The sequence below is a fragment of the Callithrix jacchus genome, chromosome X (genome assembly GCF_049354715.1).
Source record: "Callithrix jacchus isolate 240 chromosome X, calJac240_pri, whole genome shotgun sequence".
NCBI classification, from domain to species: Eukaryota; Metazoa; Chordata; class Mammalia; order Primates; family Cebidae; genus Callithrix; species Callithrix jacchus.
In genome coordinates, this window is record NC_133524.1 from 15,531,348 (window position 1) to 15,536,617 (window position 5,270).

Sequence of the window (5,270 nt, forward strand, 5' to 3'; positions counted from 1 at the left end):
TAAGTCCATTTCACAAGGAGTAGGAGATGGTCGCTCCCAGTGACGCCACCATGGAATGACAGGAAGCCAGAGTGGGAGGTGGGCCTTGAGCAGAAGGGAGGCTCTGTTCCTCTCTGGGCTTCACTCTCTGGGATGTGGAGGAAACATCACAGACAAGTGAAGTCAGGAGAGGTAAGGCACCAATGTCCTCTATCCTCAGGATGTTGGCCAAAAGCTAGGCCAGGACGTGAACCTGTAGCAAACTCAGCTTCCCTCTTGGTTTCCACAAATTTCAGCGAAGTCTCTGATAAAACATTTGCCTACTTGGAACTAGCCTGCTAGATTTATACAAGAGTCATGAAGGCCAGCAGAACAGAGAACTTGCCTACCATACCACACCCGCTAGGTGAGCATGCCAGTGGCCTTGTACTTAGTGAGAAGTCCCCAGTGGGAAAAGAATCAAGACTGAGAAGTCCCACTTCCTGGCCTCACCTGGACTTTCATTCATCACACTGCCAAACTTGATTATCTAGGCTTGATGTGATTAAAGGAAACTGACAGAAGCATATGACCTTGGGGAAGTTGCTTGACCTCTCTGTGCCTCAGTTTCCTTAGCTATAAAATGGATCTAACAGCACCTATATAATAGAATTATTGTAAGTATTATATGGGTTGATGTTTGCGAAATTTTTAAGGCCATGCCTGACATGGAGTAAGCACTGTACACATGTTGGATGAAATAAAAATATTCATTACGTGGGGGGTGGGGGGAAGCAACAAAAAGAAATGATCATGGCTGGGTGCAGTGGCTCAGGCCTGTAATCCCAGCGCTTTGGGAGGCTGAGGCAGGCAAATCACCTGAGGTCAGAAGTTCGAGACCAGCCTGGCCAACATGGTGAAACCCCATCTCTACTAAAAGTACAAAAATTAGCCAGGTGTGGTGGTGGACACCTGTAGTCCCAGCTACTTGGGAGGCTGAGGCATGAGGATTGCTCAAACCCAGGAGGCAGAGCTTATACCACTGGACTCCAGTCTGGGTGACAGAGCGAGACTCCATCTCAAAATAAATAAATAAAAAGAAATAATCATTATTATGGTGTTATATATTGCACTTCAGACAAATCAACACAGAACTGATGGCTATTAGGTATTATCAGGTATGGTAAGCAGAATTCTAAGATGCCCCAAGATTCTAAACCTCTGGTGTACATACTTCTTTTGTTAGTTATTCAATCAAACAGTATCCTAGGTGGTGCTTTGAAATGATTTTGAAGATCTAATTAAGGTCCCAAATGACTTGATCTTAAGGTCAAGATGTTACCCAGGTGGGCCTGTCCTAATCAGGTGAGCCCTTTAGAAGCAGAGCTTGTTCCGGCCAGCTGGTCACAATGTAAGAAGTCAGATAGATGCACTCCACCTGGCCTGGAAGAACGCGCACGTCGACACTAAGAAGTTCCTATGGAAAGGGCCACATGACAAAAAATTGTGGGTGGTCTCTAGATGCTGAGAGCAAGCTCGGCTGACAACTAGCAGGAAAAGAGGGACCTTAGTCCTACAACTGCAAGGAACTAAATTCTGCCAACAACCAGTGAGCTCAGAAAACCTCTGAGCCCCAGATGAAAACCTTTGCCCTAGCCAACAACTTGTGAGACCCACAAACCGAGAATCCGGCCGCCCTATCCCTGAAATTCTGACCTACAGAAATTATGAAATAATCAATTGGTGTTTTATTTTAAGCTACTTAGGTTTGTGATCATTTCTTACATGCAATAGAAAACTACTACAGAGGAAAGAAAGGAAATACACAATTAGGAAACAAGCAACCAATTGTGTCCAAAGCCGAGGTAGCTTCTCCTCTACCCTACTCCATTACAGGGAAAGACTTTGTCACTAAGTCATTCCAAAATACCACCAGTTCAGAAAAAAAAGTATATTTGCCATGTTAGGTTTGGTCTTATGGAAAGGGGTCATCATTCTGTACTCACCAGCATCACTGGCAGGACAAGACTGACCCATTCACCTCAGGATGCAGCAAGTTTGGGGCCTCCCAGGCTGGTTCATGTGATAAGGGAAAGGGCTGTGTGATGTCCAGGCCTAAACCTGACACAGCCTCCCGGTATCACACTGGGACCTCTGACCTACAGACTTGGCTCCACCTCCACTTTCCAAGACCTATCAGGAAATTAAGCAGGGGGGTTTTAGGACCCAGTGACCAGAACGCTGGGATGCATTGAAGAAAAGAGAAGGTGGAGTGTGCACTAAGAGCTGTGACTTCTGCATTAAAATCTGGCTTCACCACCTACTGACTTTGTTAAGTTCCTTAACCCCTCTGCACCCCCAAATATAAAACGGGGATAAGAACTGTGAGTGTTTGAGGGAAGGTTTATATATCACTAACATATCATGCCTAGCTTTTAGCAAGCCCTCTAAAATGGGAGCTCTTATTTAGTTGGTTTTGATGCTGGCCTCGTCTTAGACTGAAGCACTAACGCTGGGCTTTCATCGTATTATGAAGATTGAACCCAATGTCCCAGAATAGACAGCTGAGCACATCTTAGGCCCTCATTTCTGAGCCCCTAATGTCTACTTAATGACTGATCACAGCAACCTGGTACATGGAGTATCAGCCCACATCAATTAGCCCCATTACAAACCCCAAAGAAATAAGCCATCCTTTCCTGGTCCCTTCCTCTTGTTTCCTCTTTCATTGTAACATGAATCGTGCTATCGATGTGCACCAAGTAGCCAGCATGTGTACTGAATAAAACCAAGGAAAATGAAGTACAATGACAATATGAAACTTTTTGATAATAAATATGTGTTGTTTGCAATTTAAAAACAGACAAAATGATCATTTTAAAAAGATGGATTCATGAGTTTATGTCCATCATTCGTAATGGTAGGGTCTATTCAATGCCACTTAATCAGTTCTGATGATAGAATTTATGAGGTTGTGCCAGGTTGGAATGATAAAGCATTCAAAGGTATATGCCACTTAAAAATATGACCACATCTAGACTCATAAAAACGGATTCTTAAATATTCTTTTTGAGCATGGCTAAGTGGGGTCATTTGATATTTTCCTAAATTGCCATGAGGGAAGTGGTAATGGTATTTTTCCCCATCTGTAGGATGACCATCTTTTTTTTTTTTTTTTTTTTTAGAGGTAAGAGTCTCACTCTGTCACCCAGGCTGGAGTGCAGTGGTGCAATCTCGGCTCACGGCAACCTCCACCTCCTGGGTTCAAACAATTCTCCTGCCTCAGCCTCCCAAGCACCTGGGAGTTGAGGTGCACACCGCCACGCCTGGCTAATTTTTTTTTTTTTTTGTATTTTATTAGATACGGGGTTTCACCGTGTTGCCCAGGCTAGTCTTGACTCCTGAGCTCAGGCAATCCGCCTGCCTTGGCCTCCCAAAGTGCTAGGATTACAGGCTCATGACCACCTATTATATGGACTTGCAAATTGATGAATTGCCTGGAATATTTAAGAAGAAAAAAATGCTGTTTTCGTTATTATTATAGTTCTGGGTTAAACTTAGTGTATTTGACTGAGGGAAGATTAACATAAGCAAGGGTCTGAAACATTTTATATGAGAAACCATGCTATTTTTTAAACTGGTATTTTCAAAAAGAAAACCACAGCAAAATGTCTACAGCTCCTCAGCCCTTAGCAAATGACTCTCTGACCAGACTGTAACATCCAGGAAATCCACTATCTTCACCGATCTCGTTCCTTACCACCCTGGTGCCTAGAACAGTGCCTGGTACAGGCATGGGAATTCATCACATATTTTCTAAGAAAATGAACAAAATGAATTAGCTAGTGGCAAGATGTTGATGTTAATTAACTGCATAAATTTTGAACACTACACGTAAATATGATCAGATGAATTTTTAAAAAGGAGGTAAAGTTCCACAAAAAAGTAGGAGGTAAAGTTCTATAAAGTCACATTTAAATTATGGGGTAAATAGGAAGAGAAGGAAACCCAGTGTCAGTGGAATCTATCACTACAAAGTTTTCATTTTTGAATGGAAATTTCCAGAGCCTATGTTCTAAACCATTTTATGATGGGTCATTTATGAGGAGCAACCCTTTTGCTTAAGTGACTATGTGACGACAGTGCCATCTGGTGGCGAAACACCTGTGCATTTTAGACAAATATTCTGGAGTCTTTCACATAGCAAATTAAATTAAAAATTACAGAAAATTTATATTGGAAATATATTTAGAGATCATCTCGACCAGATGTAATCTTACAGGTAAGGGTTTGGCTTAAGAAGTTTCAATATTTTCTTTATTTTGATTGATCCAGTGGAGCCCCAAATTCGTCTGAGAGAACTGAAACTACAGCCATTATTACTAAATTGTATCAGTGTTCCTGTAACTCTGAAACTGAAAGGCAGTTAAAAATCCATTCATCGAGACTCCAAAGAACACTGTCCAATCAAAATCTGTTCAATGATGGAGCAATGGAACTTTCTTCTGCAATAAACTGTACCTGCAATGTTTAATACAGTAGCCACTAGCCATTGTACATATTTTACACCTGAAATGTGGCTAATAACACTGAGAAACTGGATTTTTAATTTTACACCCCTTTAATTAATTTCCTTTTTTTTGAGACAGAAATTCACTCCTGTTGCCCAGGCTGGAGTGCAATGGCACAATCTCGGCTCACCGCAACCTCCACGGGTCCGGTGATTTTCCTGCCTCGAGCCTCCCAAGTACCTGGGACTACAGGCATGTGCCACCATGCCCAGCTATGTTTTTTAGTAGAGATGGGGTTTCTCCATGTTGATCAGGCTGGTCTCGAACTCCCAACCTCAAGTGATCCGCCCACCTCAACCTCCCAAAGTGCTGGGATTACAGGCATGAGCCACCACACCTGACCTTAATTTACTTCCTGTAAATAGCCACACGGCTACAACAGAGTTTCTCAACCTGGACACTACAGTATCAACATTCTGCACTGGGAAGTTCTTTGTTGTAGGTCTCTCCTGTACATTTTAAGCAGCTTAGCAGCATTCCTGACCTCTACCCACTAAATGCCTGTAGCACCCCCCTCTCCTCAGTTATGACAACCAAAATGTCTCCAGGTATTGTTGAACATCCCTGGGTGACAAAATTCCCCCGTGGAGAACCACTGGACAAGTGGCTACTGCATTAAGCAGTAGGTTCTAGAATGTGCTTAATATGTATATAGTGTTTTGGTCGAAAAAAAGAACTGACTCCTATACTATGCTAGGATGGTAGTGGTTTCGTCAGAAAAACAGGGAAGGTTAAAACCAA